Below are 16,942 nucleotides of genomic sequence, written 5' to 3'. Positions count from 1 at the left end.
CCTTAATCCATGTAAGATGGTTAGAGAGGTATCTGGCACGTAGTTGGTGCTATTCAATACCAGCTCTTAAATATACTGCAGAATTATTTATAACAGAAAAAACTGTGAACTCCCAAATGTCATAAAATTTATAAATAGTTACATATACTGGCTACTTCTTTTTTTTAAGAGTTTATTTATTTATTTGAGATTAAGAGGGGGTGAGATCGAGAGAGAGAGAGCACAAGCAGGGGGTAGAGGAAGAGGAGGAAGCAGGCTGAGCAATGCGGGGCTCAAAATCAGGACCCCAGGATCATGACCTGAGCCGGAGGCAGACTCTTAACTGACTGAGCCCCCAGGCGCCCCCACAATACTGGCTCATTCTTAAATGTCACACTCTATACAATGGGATAGTACACAACCATTTAAAATATTTGCAAATATTTATTGATAAAATAAAAAAACGCCTATGAAATTGTGCTACATGCAAAAAGAAGAAACGAAATTTTAAACAGATCAAAATTGCAGTTACATACATAAATGTGTTTGCGTGTTTATGTGCACAAAAAATTTTGATAAAAATGCACCGAAATTCTTAAATCCTGGAAATTCTTGTGGTGTAACATATATATATGTACCTCTTTCTTCTATAGATTCTATTCTTTTTTATATATATAAATATTTTGAATTACCTTTTTTTTGAGAGAGCCAGTGCATGTGGAGGGGAGGGGCAGAAGAGAATCTTATGCAGGCTCCTCGCTGAGCACGGAGCCTGATGCAGGGCTCCACCTCACGACCCTGAGACTATGGCCTGAGCTGAAATCAAGAGCCAATAACAGGATTCTTGATATTGCAAAACTAATGCATATGATCAGTAGCTCACTTGTCTACCTACAAGTTATAAAGTGAATTGACATAAACCTTTGAGCTAAACTCTCTGAGACTGTCTACACCAACATCACAGTAGACCTGTGCGCAGAATTTCCCTTCTTCCCGAACGTCGTTGCCTCTGAGTGAGGCAGGACAAGCAGGCACTTCAGACAGAGCCAATTTTTAGATTCCTCTGCTAATCACTTCACTTTGAGAACTATTTAGTCATAAAATCTGAGAAAGAGAAAGAATAACAGCACTCTTAGATACTTCTGGAAGCGATTTTGGTTTGCATTACAAAGTGAAAGACGGAGGGGGAAAAAAGGCAGGGTACTGAGGTGGGCACTGACGGGATGAGCATTGGGTGTTATTCTATGTTGGCAAATTGAACACAAATAAAAAATAAATTTATAAAAAAAAGGGGGGGGATATTCCTCAGCCATTAGAAACGACAAATACCCACCATTTGCTTCAACGTGGATCGAACTAGAGGGTATTATGCTGAGTGAAGTAAGTCAATCGGAGAAGGACAATCATTATATGGTCTCATTCATATGGGGAATATAAAAAATAGTGAAAGGGAATAAAGGGGAAAGGAGAGAAATGAGTGGGAAATATCAGAAAGGAAGACACAACATGAGAGACTCCCAACTCTGGGAAATGAACAAGGGGACGTGAAGGGGAGGTGGGTGGGGGGTGGAGGTGACTGGGTGACGGGCACTGAGGGGGGCACTTGATGGGATGAGCACTGGGTGTTATGCTATATGTTGGCAAATTGAACTCCAATAAAAATAAATAAATAAATAAATAAATGGAAGGGTAATGACCAAAATTGGCAACGCGTCAATAAGGAAGAACAGGTAATATGTTAGTAGAACTTGAATTTAACTCTAAAAAAAATGTGTGCGCATTTAAAGATTTAATAAAACAGAGTAAATCTGAGAGACAGATGTCAGTAAAGGGCAGTGTCATTCATTAAATATCCACTTAATAATTCAGATTTCAGGCCATCTCATGGAATTTTAGCGTCTTCTTATAACACAATCACTTGAATTTTATAGTGTTTCGGCTCTTCTCCCAAGAAGGGCTGTATTTTCCTGTCTCAAATACTTTTAAGTTATAAAATTTTCTCTTCACTCTTTTGCAAAGGCATTTCAATTCCAACCCGGCCACCTGTGTTTTACAATATTACTAACAGCATTCTGTAAATATCTTTCGAAGTTTTATATGAAGGTGGCAGATTGCAAATCTGAAAGGCAATATAAATCTGCAAAATATAACTGGGTCATCAGGGGAAAAAAATCATTGGCAACATAGACAGGAAATCCATTTTGCAATCAACCTGGGTCTTATCAAGGTTCTGTTTGCTTTACAAATACTGATGAAGTAGAAATCTAAGAGGTGATCAAGGTTATTTACTAAGTAATCATGCAATGTTCTGTGGTTAACTATGTGGCACCAGTTACAGAGGTAACAGAAAAGGAACTCCAACAGCTCAACACACATGCCTCTTTTATCTACAGACGATGAAAAAAGAAAATACTGCCTTCACTTATTTAATGTACCAGTCAACCCAACACAAAATAAATAGCAGGGCAACTGGTTCCTGTTTGTCTTTAGAACATTTTTTAGGAGCAGAGAGGCAAAGAGGCGAAAAATCTGATAACTCAGGCTTGCCCACACTGACGGAGAGAAGACATTTGTGATTTACGAAACAGAAAAGCAAACAAAACAAAGCAGCCCTGAGCAAAAAGAGAAGGAGCAGTGAGTACCTCCTCACCTAGAAGCTAGAATGGGAAAGAAAGGAACAAACTACCCAGTTGGCCACGAGGTGGATGGCAAAGTGATCCCATAGAAACGCCAGAAATCCATCTCTGTCCAGCCTCTGGTCCCCAGATCTGTAGACTAAAATATCTGATTTAAAAAAAAAAATCACTTATCAGTTTTTCTTTTAAAAACAGTGATATATTAAAGAGAATAAAAATTAATGATAATTCCCAACATGATTGTTGATCTATACCTCCTCCGAGGCTTTTCTCCATGAACGAACCCTTTTACGGACAACGTTGCTACCTCAGTGGGCTAGGGAGCTCCCAGGTTTATGCCATAATGTTAGTTAAAATTTAATACATTCATTTGGTAGACAAAGGTGTGGTCTCTGGAATGAGACAAACCTGGATTAAAATCCAGTGCTTTGGAGCAAAGTACTTAAATTCTCCACGGTTTACTTTCCGCGATGATAAAATGTACAAAACATCTTACGGATCAAGATTCGGTGAAGATTTGGTGAAGCGATGGACTTGAAGCTTAGGATAGACACTAAGCTCTAAATTAGTAGCAGTTATTTTTATTTTGTATGTGTTTTAAAATTAGCAATGTAGGGATCCTTGAGTGGCTCGGCGGTTTAGCGCCTGCCTTTGGCCTGGGGCGTGATCCTGGGGTCCTGGGATCGAGTTCTGCGTCGGGGTCCCTGCGTGGAGCCTACTTCTCCCTCTACCTATGTCTCTTCCCCTCTCTCACTCTCTCTCTCTCTCTCTATCATGAATGAATAAATAAATAAAATCTTTGAAAAAAATCCCCAAAAATGGAATATTTTAAAATTAGCAATGTACACAACTCGGGCATTCCCTTGTGCCAATACAATAAGTCAATCTTTGGAAACTGGATTCCAGTATTTCCAGTGTGCGTCCTGCCCAAGGCTTGCTGACACACTTGCTCAGCATCCCCAGGCCCACTCGTTGACTCGGTCTCACATCAGCTGCCACCATCAGGAGATAATCTAAAACAACCCATCATTTTAAACACAGATGGCTAACACCACATGTTTATTTGCAGGTGCCCTGTTGGGTCTGACCTACCAACCATGACCACCGTCCCGGGGGTGGAATCCTCACTCCACATCCTACTGGCCATATGCCCCTAGACCAGTCACTTCACTTCCCTTGGTCTCAGTCTACTCAGCTGCAAAAGATAAGTAGAGCTTAGGACGGCGTGTAGCACTCGGTACTTCATCCGTAACATCGGCACTCACACGGGGCCTTTGTGGGACCCATATCCAGAGAAGCATTTATTTGACGATTGTCTTAGTCCTGCCATGAGACTGAGATCTAGGTCTACAAAGACTGTTTGCATCCTTCTGCTCTGCCATCTGCAGCGTACCCGTGAGGGCTCCCCTCCCAGCCCCAGGAGCATGGCTACAGCAACTCCAGACATGCCAAATTGATGCCCTGATATTTTGTGAGGGAGAGAGGCATTTCTTCCCATGAATATCGGTTTATTAGCATAGGAAACCTCTGCCAGAAGCCCTCACCAGGCTCCCTCTCCGATAGGGTCGCATGCTGTGGCCTAAACTAGTCACTGGCAAGAGGAATGACATCACCAAGAATGACCTAGACTAACAATGGCTCATCCTCAGAAGTCGGGAGAGTGGAAAACCTAACACGCGGTGGGGAGGGGTCTTCCAGGAAAGGGAATTAGAGAACGGGAGGAAGGAGGCCAGGAGAATGGCTGTTACAGGCGATCCACAAAACCCAACAGCTAATTCTTTCTCAGCATTTTTTACCATCACAGTAAACACATACTGTACACCCGACACAGACTTTGTGCGGATTGGAATTGTCTCAACAATCCACTCCGGTATGGCCTTTGTCCTCATTGGTCTCGTGAAATGCTCTCCTGTTGAGTCACTTCTCCATCCTCATATTCACCGCTCAGGAGCAACAAACACAGTTAACCCCTCCCTGGACGTGTCAACCCTGTTGTGTTTTCCCTCTGCTAGCTACTCCTTCCCCAGCTCTTCCGCTGACCCCTTCTTGGCAAGATGGTGTCTAAACGCTGGAGTGCCCTAGGGCTCATCCTGGACCGTTTCCGTTCCCTGTTCATTCTTTCCCCGTGAATCGTCTGTTCCAGCAAAGCCAGTGATTCCCAGATCTGCACCCCCAGCCCAGAGCTGTGCCCTAAGCTCCAGGTTGCATTTTCTGCCTCTTATTCTTAGGTACATATGCAGTATCTCTACCTGGAGCCTAACTTGCAGCCTAAACTTCACATGCCCAACCCGGAATGCTTAGCCTCTTGGCTCGAACCAGTTTCTTCTAGAATCTTGTCTTATCTGATGGAATCTTCTTGTCAAGCCAAGAACCTAGGAACTGTCCCGGATTTCTCCTTAGCCCCTCACATTCAACCTATCAGCAAGTTTTATCATTTTTACCTTCCAAATACATTCCAGACCCATCTGTTTATCTCTGTTTCCATTGCGACTTCTTCACGACTCCCAGCCTCCGTCACCTTACTTAGAACACAGCTAAAGCTTCCTAAGTGTTCTCCCTGCTATCATCCTTAACATCTGTTCCATAGTCCATCGTCTACACGGCAGTTAGCTTGTAAAAATACAGATCAAACCATGTAATTACACTTCTTAAAAGTCTCCAGTGATTTCCGTAGCACTTAGAGAATGTCCAAATCCTTAACGACGGCTCAAACAAATTACACGATTGGGACCTTGCCATCCTGTAAAGCCAGTCTCTGTTTCTTAAATACTCTGTCCTACCTCAGGACCTTTGCATTTTGTATTCCCCACCATAGAACACTCTTGACCTCATCCCTCACAAGGCTAATGCCATTCTATCATCAGGTCAGCCTCCAGATCACGTCCCCAGGGACGCCTGCTCCGATCGCCCTATCTGATGGAGGGCTGCTTCCATCTGCCAAGGCATGCCGACTGTTGGATCCTACGCGACACGTAAGACTATCAGAATCGGTTCACTTAATTACTTATTGCCTGTCTCCCCCATCTAGAAGGCAACCTTCATGGGGATAGGGACTTGGCGTATCTTGTTCAACATTGCATCCCAACATCCGGACTAGCGCCTAGCACACAGTAGCTACTTCATGACATTTGTGCCGTGAATAAATGATACTCCAGAAAGCAAATGCTTTCCCTCAATGTACAGATGTTGAAATTGAGAATCAAGGAGGTTTAAAAATTTTTGTCCAAGGTCAAATCATGCAGGCAAATCGCATGTTAACACCATGAGTGTAGAACATAATAAGTGTTCTTTCGAGGGTACTAATGAAGGATAGTTGGAAGAAGGCAGGCAGGGACAAGGGGCCCCCACCCGAAGAGAAAACCACCCGTCAAAGGGTTTGACACCACCCTGGAAGGAGCCCTCCTCCCTTTCCCACGTGATCGGTAGGTGACAAAAACCTGTATCTTGTTCAATGTTGCATCCCAACATCCAGACTAGCGCCTAGCACACAGTAGCTGTGTTGCATCCAGTAGTAGTTGCATCCAGTGAGTTGAGAAGTGAGTCAGATGAAAACAGCCCACCAACGACCCCATAACCACCCCTAGATCTAAACACCAAACTGGCAACTCTCTCGGGCCCCCTCTCTCTTCGGGAGCTTTGTGCTATCACTGGAGAAATTTTACTATCGCTCGATCAACTTTGCTGCCCATCAGTGTTCGTCTGGTCTACCTCATCCTTCTTGGAAGTGGTGTGACCGAGACCCAAGGACGTGGAGGGAAAAGAAACCCTGTAACAACAACGCCGCTAAGAATCGGATGACTTGTTAGATCCGATGTTGACGTGCTCTTCAACTGCTCTGTCACTTTCCTGATGCAATCCACGTCGGAACGTCGCTACATTAGCAGTTAATTATACAAACAGGTAAGAGTTAGGACCGGGAACGCTGAGGTGAATGAACTTGCTGACTCAAGAATTCCAGGACCTAAAAAAAAAAAAAAGAATTCCAGGACCTGTGACTTCAACCAAATGTTATCACTAAATAAATAGAGATAAAGTGGAGTGAATGGGATTATATACTGAGGATTAAAGGAGAGATGTCGAACTTTACCAAAAGACTGTAAAAGCACCATAAAATTTAAGGTTTTTTAAAACCATAAGTTTCAGCTTAAACCCAAAATATTGGAATGTTTTTCTTTCCTTCTTTTTTTTTTAAAAAAAGATTTTATCTATTTGACAGAGAGAGAGCACAAGGAGACAGAGAGGGAGAGGGAGCAGGGAGCTGGATGTGGGGCCTGATCCCGGAACCCCAGGATCATGACCTGAGCTGAAGTCAGACACTTAATCAACTGAGCCACCCAGACGTCCCAGAATGCTTTTCTTTTTTATAAATAACATTTTGATTTTATAAAGCATATTTTTATCTCTGTATATCTATAAGGCTTCTTTTTACTTCTTCCTAAACTGGAGGACTGATTACAAAAATCCAGTCTCTCAAAACACAAGCTTACGGGGCACGTTTATCTCTGCTGAGGGCTGTGCAGGCTCTGGGACCACAGGCGGTGGTAATTTATGAGCCTTTGAAGTCTCAGGAAGAAAGATCAGTGGAGCTCAGTGCAAATCGGAGAGTCTGGAAACTCATCCAGTACCTCCTCCAAGATTGGAAAGAACCTTCAGGAAAACTAAAATCCACCAGCAAGCCAGACATTGCAGAAGGAAGCTAATAAGATCGGGATGGCTGCGGGGCCCAGTCCTCCAGGTTTCCTTCAATCATGCAGAACATGTCACTGCAGGTCACTTCGCTGGACCTGAGGGAGACACCTGAGGCACCTGCTAGGACGGGCTCAGTTCCCAGTTTTTGATTCAAAGGTGGCCTCCTGGATGGTGGACCGCTCAGGGCGCCACAAGGCCCCGGCGCAGGGGAGGACCTCACCCTTTCATCAGCTACATTGTTTGGCTCACCGGCCCCCGGGGACCCCCGAACATTCACTGCCAGAGCTGAGCCTTCACATAACCTGGGGTGTCAGGGAACACCCCGTCCCGGAGCAGGAGGCCGGCCTGTCAGGTGGGCAGCGGGCCGTTGGCTGTTGAGGCTTCAGGGCTACAACCCGTCCCGGGGGGACAGGCCCTGCCACCTGGGCCCTGCGTCCGCTTCTAGAACAGAACCCTCTGGGCCGATCACCTCCCTTCAATGTTGACAGGACAGTCTAGGAACATCAGGGCCACGCGGACGCAGGATGCACCTACACAGACGTGCTCGGCCGGGCACCCGGGGGCTCATCGGAGAAGCAGCCTTCTCTTGACTTCGGTTCCAGGGAGGGTCTCAGGGTCCTGAACTCAAGTCCCACAGGAGGCTCCATGCTCGGTGGGGAGTCTGCTTCACATGCTCTCTCCCTCTGCCCCGTCCTGGCTCTGGCTGGCTCGCTCACTTGCTCTCTTTCTCAACTAAATAAATGAACAAAACCTTCTAAAAAAAAACGTGCATTGATACGTGGAAGACTTTCAGCTAACGGGACTTGAGAAACTCCCCGATTCCCACCTACCCAGGGGCTGCAAACTCTCCTCTCATTGCCTTTACTCCTTCTTCTGATCTAGCAACTACCCTGGATTCCAGAGAGCGCAAAAGAAAGGAAGGGCCTCACCTGCAGGAGACCTTGACTACAGGTCACACCTTGTGAAGTCAGGGGCAGGTCAAAAGCTGGGTGCTTTCAGAAGATCGGGCTGGGAAGACGTCAGTGACCCAAGTATCTCTACACACGACACATCTGAGCCACACGGATGTTTTTTTTCTTATTCACCATAAAGCAATGTTTTTTTTTTTTTTTCCTTTTCTTTTTCTCATTCTTCCTTTTATGTAGCTGTTAACATGAAAGGGACATGTCGGCACATAAATTGCTCAGTAAGGCTCCCATTTCTCTAGTCTTTCTGGATCCCTGCCTCCCTCTTTATTTACCTTGACATGAGAACCTCTATTCTTGCCAAAGAGGCAGTTGAGGTGGAAATGCTAATTTATTTGTGTGTCATCGCTCTGAAAACTAACAAAGGAACCAATTACCCAAGGAACATTGTCAGATAAAAAAAGGCACAGCTATAAATACACCCGTCCAGATAAAATTTTGAACTGCTTTTTTCCCCTTGTCTTCAGAAAATGTGCAAAGGTTATATTTTGTCGTAACAGGTCTTAGATGTCAGAAGATACCCGTAACCCATGAACACAACCACACGCATCTACACTCACACACAGGCCATACGTGGGAAGCTTCAAAGAAAACCAAAAGTCAAGGTCGATCAGGCCCTGGATGACACCATCACCAACCGATTTCGGGGACACTGTTATGCCTCTGGAAGGCTGTAACTGCAGGACCTAGCCCAGAGCAGGAAATACATTTTCTTCTGGTTGGTACAAAAAGGATACCCAAGGAGAGGAGCCAGTTCAAGAACCTGGTAGCATTTTCCATTCCAAGACCAGTCAGGAGAAACGAAACAAAAAAAAAAAAATCATACTGGCCTGCTTTCATTTGTCCCACGATGACCAGAAAAGGCAGCAGCTAGAGGCAGTACTAGTCATGGCAATAGCACGGCAGATTGTCCCGTCTGAGCCCAGATCAGCTCCCCCCTTAGCTGATGAGATTTCCTTAAATATATATACATATACCTCAAATTAAAAAAATCTAATTAATTATGCTGCTAAATACCCTACAATCGACTGGAAAGTCCCACAACAAAGAATTACCTGGCCCCAAATCTCAATAGGCTTAAGTTTTAAAACTCTACTCCTAAATATGCCCTGAATGGGTCCGATTCTCTCCATCTCCATTGGCAGCACCTGGTCCAACTCATGACCCCGACCCCCACCCTCTATTCTTTCAGTGGCTCCCCAGGTGGCTTCCTCTTGTCCCCTACTCCCTCCTCCTTTTCTCACCCAGCAGCCAGAGTGACCTCTGTAAGATGTGACAATGATCCTATGAAGACTCTACCCCCACCCTAACACAGTCCAATAGTCTCCCCACGGCACCTAGAAGAGCAGCCCAACTTCTAGACAAGTCCCAGGACTTACTCTCCTTTCCAACTTCACCTTTCCCATCACCATCTACCTGAAGCAAGCTCAGCTTCTTCCTTTCCCTTAACGCACCTGGTCTCTGCCACTGCAAGGACTTTGCCTAGAATTTCCTCCCCCCCATTCTTTGCCTAGCCAGGCCCCACTCAGCTCTTATGTGCTCATGTAAATGCCACTTCACATCAGGCCCTCTGCTAAAGCTCCCTGACTTTCTCTGCTAGCACTCTGTCTTAGCTTTCACTGTGCTTGGGACAATTTTTATTTTTGTGTGTTTATTGTTTAGTGCCTGGCTCTCCAAGTAGAATAGTAGCACTTTGAGGTCAAGGAGCAGGGGAATGAGAGGAATTGTAAAACGTCTAGGATCCAGGCAGGACATGTGGTCCAAGCAGTTCAGACTGGAGGATGGAGGCATTAAAGAAATCTTCACTGACGTCCTTCATACCTTTGTTTAGGGCTCATGCTATTTCCAGGGTGTTCCTAAGCTTCAGCGTGGGGGTTAGCACACACCTCAGTGATCCTGACAGAGGATGTTCATATGGGGGTAGATCCGACCTCATCCACATCTTTCCATCTCTATTTTACATAGCCTCAGCTTCACTCTCCTACCGCAGTGGTGGGCATCTATGGAGCAGCAGCATAATGGCTCGTGTGAACACACGAGAACAATTCTAGGGCTTTCCCTTTGTGATAATTTTTCATGAGATATTAAATGTTATACTTTCCTTTTTAGGATGCGCATTGTTTGTGCATCTTTGTGGAGATAGTGAAAGGAATTCATATAACCTTGAAAAGAGAATTACATAACAGGAAAGCAAAGAGAAAGAAGCAATCAATTTTCAGGTTTGGGGAAGGTTTTTCAAGTTCAAAATATAGGGCTTTCAAAAATCCTCCTCAGAAGCAACAGTTTTAAAAGCCAAAGCCATTGATTTGCAAGAGTTTTATTTTGTTGAGACAAAAAAGAGGGGAGTAGGCTTTGAGTTTCAAAAGGGAAGATTCTGGGTGAAGTCGTATACGGTTGATACTACAACATTATACCAGAACTAGAGCAGGACTGCAGATCAACCAACCTCTGGGGAAAATGAAGGAGGTCACTTGGACTAAGAAAGGATTGTATGATGGAATCAAACCACATGTAACTCTAGCAGAAGCCAGTAGGTCATACCTGACCATAACTCAGGGGCCATGGACACAGAGATGGAGTTATTATTGAAAGAGACCAGAACCCAATCAGTCTCCAGCATCTGAAAGAAGCTTTGGAACAGAAACAAGCCATTCAAAATGGTGGCCATTGGACATGTATGGCTACTGAAATTTAAATTAATTAAAATTAAATAAAATTAGGAGCTCATGTCCTCAAATTTTAAGTGCTCAACAGCCACGTGTAACTAGGGGCTCCTGTACTGGACAGCTTAGGAACATTTCTAGGATTGCCCAAACCTCTACTGGACGGCACTGTCATACATCTGTGGCCATGCTCAGGTGCTGCCCTAATGCTATGGAGCCCAAGGCAAAAGAAGGCACACACCACATGCCTAAATATTTAAAATGTATAGGCCAGAGGTGTCTGGGTGGGTTCAGTTGGTTGGGCATCTAATTCTTGATTTCAGCTTGGGTCATGATCTTGGGGTCCTGGGACTAGGCCTGTGATGGATTCTGTGCTCAGCGGGGAATGTGCTTGGATTCTCTCTCTCCTCTGCTCCATCCCCCCACCCCCACCCCCTGCAACCCGCCCTCATGTGTGCAACCTCTATCTAAACTAAATAAATAAATCTTTAAAAATAAATAAATAGGGACCTCTGGGTGGCTCAAGGGTTAAGCATCTGCCATCTGTTCAGGGTGTGATCCCAAGTGAAAGGCCATGCTACGACCCTCCCAGGGTTTTGTAGGGAGAGGCAAGAGCTCACCTAGAGGTTTTTCTCCTCTTCCTGCTGGTTTGGGTTCTCATTGGCCACAGTTAGTCATCAACCTCCAGCACACCTACTCCAGTTAGAAAAAGCTTCGGTTCCTTGGGAGTTTTCTCGAGCATCTGTGTTTTCTGTGTGTATTAGTTCCTGTAACCCATACTGCCTTCTTGCTTCTGTATTCCTCTAGGGCTGGGTCGAGGAGCCCAGTAACCCTACCATTTTGCCACCCATTCTGGTTGATTGTACTTTCATTTTGGTAATGTGCTGATTTGGCTTAGTAGTCCTAGGAGCATTTAGACTCAGAGAGGAACTTTCCGCATTTGGCACATTCTCAATCCTGTGACAAAGGACACAGTCACAGCTGATTGCTCTGCTGGGCTTTGACTGGGGGCCTTGTTATTAACCAGCCTCAAATGAAATTTTAAAAGAAAAGAATATTTTTCACATTGACATTTGAGAAATTGTGCTACGGGAAGCGGTGTATACTTGTCCTTTCACTTGACAGAGAACACAACGTACTGTGGATTGTTCAGGGTTCCCTCAACACATTTCAGCAAAAGAAAAGCTGACATTTTGAATTTATTGCCAACCCTAGTGAAGAGCTTACTAAATTTTTCACTCAACTCAAATGTATCCACGAAGCTGCCATTAATTACATTAGTTATATAAGCAGACTCTAAAATAATCAGTCACTGAACTAAATTAAAATATCCTGAATTTTTTTCATTCTATTATACTTGGTTTAGACTTGATGCATATATATAAACTATTGCTCATCATGGCCACTAGCAATTATCGATGGAACCAATACATTATTTCACAGAAGGTATTAGACCTTGAGTTGTGGTGTGTGTGGAAGTGTAAAGCAAGAGGTATAATGTGTTGTATTTCACCCTGGCCTGATCTTTTCCAAACATAAATTTTTGAGTTTTTTCTTTCATTCATCACCATTCTTTTTGATGATAAGGACCCGTTTCCAATTTTGGGTGCTTTGTGATTCTCTTGGGTCATTTCAAAGGGGAATGTGTCCACCTGAGACCATCAATTAGGTTTAGCAAAGTCTCAGATCTAGATAGACATCAATTCTGTCTAGGAATCCCACGGATGACATGCCTACAATTATTAAATGGTTACTCTCACCTGTGCACACCCTCACCAGATGAGAAGAACAGCTAACATGGCTCCACCACAGAGATGACATTAAAATATGCTCTTGAACTTATTAATTAATAGTACAACAGATGTTTATTGAGCACCTACTATGTGCCAGGAACTTTTCTAGACTAAGAAGACACCACAGTGTGAGCAAGTTAAATCAAGTTCTCTCATTAGTAACAAGGAGACAAAAAATGAACAAAATATGATGTAGCAATACATTGTGTTAGCATAGTAACATAGGGTGCTCAGTTGCCTAAGCATCCAACTCTCGGTCTCAGCTCAGGTCATGATCTCGGGGCCCTAAGATGGAGACAGGCATCAGGCTCCAAGCTCAGCGGGGAGTCTGCTTATCCCTCTCCTTCCCCCCTGCCCCACCTGCTTGCTCTTACTCTCTCTTCCCCTAAAATAAATAAATAAAAACATCTTCAAAAAATTTTAAAAAATAAAAAATTTTGTAATATGACATAAACTTTTATTGAAGTATATCTGACATATAACATTGTGTAAATGTAAGGTGTGCATGCTAATTTGACACCTATCATAATATGATTACCATTGTAGCTATAATTAGTGCCTCTATCACATCACACAATAATCATCTCTTTTTAGTGGTTGAAATAATTAGGATTTAATCGCTTAGCAAGTTTGATGGTTATAATACAATATTGTTGACTATTTTCACATTACTGTGCATTAGATCTCTAGGACTTGCTACTTGGGACAAGTCTATACTCTTCAACATTTGTCCTATGCCCTGTCTCCCCTTATCCCCTGGCAACAGCCATCCTACTCTCTGCTTTTATAAGTTTGGCTTTTTCAGATTGCACATATAAATGATATTATATAGTATTTGTCTTTCTCCATCTGACTTATCTCACTTAGCATAATGACTCTTTATTAATTATTTATTTTCCTTATTAATTTAAAGGTACAACTCTTGAGTTGCTTAGTGGAATGGTAGCAAACAGGAGAGAGACCAGCAGTAGTTTTTGGAACCTGGAGATCATATACTCCCCTCTCTTTAAACTCACCCACATAATCCTGGATGAGAGCCTACTGTCTGGTTCTTCCCCATACACATTACCAGACCTAAGGAAATATGATTCAATTTGTCAAAAACAAAAACAAATAAGCAAAAACATATACCTGAGCACTGCAACCACTGCTAAAAAGAACAATAAGCTAACCACAGATGTTATCTAAAGCAGAATTATTGGAAATATGGGTCAAAAATTCAAAATAAGCCTAAGAAGATAGGGAAGATAGTAACATGGGGCAGTAATGTGAAATTATGAGGAAGAAACAAATAGAAATATTAGATATGAAAAACATAACTAAAATAAAGACACAATAAATAAGTTAGACTAAGGTAAATAAGTTGAAGAATTAATTAGCGAGTTGTACAAAAGAAATGTACTCAGAAGGCAGCAAATAAGGATTGAAAATTACATATATATGTATGTGTGTCATACATATATGATGGTAACCTGTAGATAATAGAGTTCCTATAAATAGAGAAAAAATGCATAAAAATTTTTGAAGAAACAAAAAGGGTAAAATTGCCATAATTCAAGAAAGAAAAGACCTCAGAATGAAAAGGGGCATAAACTCATAGGTTATTAAACAGGAGCGATAAGGACTAATCCATACATAAGGGCATTTTTATTATTAAAATGAAGACTATCAAGGACATAACAAGAAAAAATAATAAGAACCTACAAAAGGCAAGAATGGTTCCCCTACAAAAGAGAATCAGACTGCCATCTGACTTCTCAACAACACCCTAATGCAAAAATTCCACACAATCATATTTTGAAGATACTAAAGGAAAAAAACTTCCCTTTTAGAATTTTCTATCCAACCAAGTTATAAATCAAACATAAGAGCGCAATAAAAAGTGTTCTTTGGCACTGAAGGCCTCAGATGGTTTACCACACTAAGATCCAGAGTAAAAACACTGTTCACAGAAACAGTAACAGCAGTGGGAGGAGAGTCACAAGATGTGCTGTTGCAAGATATACAAGAAGGGGGTGAAATCTTTGGGTAATTGTGCTGGGTTCACTAGTGCCCCAAAACAATTCATGTTCACCCAGAACCTCACAACATTATCGTATCTGGAAGCAGGGTCTTTGCAGATGTAATTAGTTGCGATGAGGTCATAATGGATCAGGATGGTCCCTAAATCCCATATGGCTGATATCCTTATCAGAAGAGCAGGGGATACACAGACACACCCGCACACGGGGAAGATGACAAAAGCAGAAAATGGAGGGATGCTGTTAAAAGCCAAAGAATGTCAAGGATTCCCAGCAGCCACAAGAGGCTAGTAGAGAGTCAGGGGAGAGAGCATGGCTCTCCAACACCTTGATTTCAGACTTTCTAGCCTCTGAAACTGTGAAATGATATATTTCTGTTATTTTAGGAGACCCAGATTGTTGAAATTTGTTATGGCAGCCCTGGAAACTGATACTGTAATATTTGTTATCTTAAAAAATGTGGTGGTGGGGGGAGTACTCTAGGACCAAGATGTAAGCACTCTGTTGATTTAAATGTGTTTGCTTTGAGGAGCACGTGGGTGGCTCGGGTTGAGCATCTGCCTTTGGCTCAGGTAGTGATCCTGGGGTCCTGGGATCAAGTCTCCCATCGGGCTCCCCACAGGGAGCCTGCTTCTCCCTCTGCTTGTGTCTCTGCCTCTCTCTGTCTCTCATGAATAAATAAATAAAATATTTTTTTAAAAAATAAATGCATTTGCTTAGAAAAAGCCAAAAGATGCCCAGGTTCCTTTGGGAGTTAGTATAACTTTGCTAACAAAGTCAGATCGTACACTAAAAGAAAATTAAATCTCATTTAACTGATGGCAAAAAATTATAGTATACTTAGAAGCCTTTACATAGGCTTTATTATGTGTCAGGCACTCATCTAAATGCTGAACATACATAATTCAAAGACAATCCTTTGACTATTATCTCCATGTTACTGATAAGTAATGTAGGCAGGCAAAGGTTATGTGGCTTACGCAAGGTCGTACAGCTAGTTAACTAAAACAAAAAATTCACATTAACCTCAAATGAGCAAAAATAGTTACGCTGCATGAAGCTCACCAATGCCATTATCTCATTAGTAAAGTGGACAAAAAATATCTATTACTTAAATGACGCAAAGAGACTTTAATGAAGTTCAGGACCTATTTATTTTTTTCAAAAGTCTTAACAAACTAACACTGGAAGGGAACTTCCTCACATTGCTGAGCATTATATATCAAAATCTTATAGCAAACACTAAATACTACCTTAATGGAAAAACATAGATAGCATACCCTTTAAAATATGAAACAATATCCAATATCACCACAATGATACAGTTCTACAAGTCCTACCAATACTAAAAGCAAAGAATAATAACTAAGAGAAAGAGAAAGTCACTGTACATATCATCATCTATTTAGCCACAGAATTATCACCATATAAAGCAATTTAAAAACAAGAAATTTCAGAAATTTTGCTGGATATAACAACGTAAAAAACCAAGAGTATTAACTTCCACCAGCCATAACCAACTAGAAAATATAGCAATAGCAAAGAAGAAAGAAATGGAAAGAAAAAAACTGTAAAATACCTAGAAACTAATCAAGAACACAATAACTCAGGAGAAAACAAAAATTATAATAAAAGTCATACAAGATGATTTATAAAATTAAATGGACATTTTATTCTCTTAGATAAGATGGCTTAACATTACAAACATACTCATTCTTCATAATTTTATTCTACTGATCCAATGTAAGATCAATCACATTTCCAACTGGATTTTTAAGGAATTAAATACATTTATTATAGTATGTAATAAAAGGAAGTCAACCTTATAAAAGATTGAGGGGAAAGAGGGGCAGGCTATCAGATATTAATACTTTTAAATCATAATTTAAAAATTAAGATATTGTCACAAGAACAATCAAGTTGACCAACGGAACACAATAGAGAGCTCAGGGCAAAAACATGTATATGGAATGCGTTTATATAAGATAAAGCTAGTGTCACAAATTCATAGGAAAACTATGAGTTATTTAGTAAAATGGTTTGGGAAAAGTGAATCTCTACATTCCATATCGAAGGAGACAACAGCAAAAATACACATCTAAAGGTAATTAAGTTAGAAAGTTGGTAGAATAAAATATGTGATAGCCACAGAACTGGGGAAGGAGAAAGATTATTTAAATAAAACTTCAAAAGCAC

At 42.0% G+C, this 16,942-nt stretch overlaps 1 long non-coding RNA gene across 1 annotated transcript; it reads right to left on the bottom strand.

The window, feature by feature from the left end:
- Positions 1-1,695: 1,695 nt before the first annotated feature.
- LOC118351665 (uncharacterized) lies at positions 1,696-11,820 on the bottom strand. Its single transcript, XR_004807455.2, has 3 exons — positions 11,553-11,820; positions 8,234-9,225; positions 1,696-6,576 (listed from the first exon to the last, which is right to left on the bottom strand). It is a non-coding gene; the product is annotated as an uncharacterized LOC118351665 (long non-coding RNA).
- Between the last annotated feature and the right edge of the window lie 5,122 nt (positions 11,821-16,942).

Source organism: Canis lupus, chromosome 13 (assembly GCF_003254725.2).
Source record: "Canis lupus dingo isolate Sandy chromosome 13, ASM325472v2, whole genome shotgun sequence".
Taxonomy (NCBI): domain Eukaryota; kingdom Metazoa; phylum Chordata; class Mammalia; order Carnivora; family Canidae; genus Canis; species Canis lupus.
This window is presented reverse-complemented; position numbering and strand designations above follow the sequence as displayed.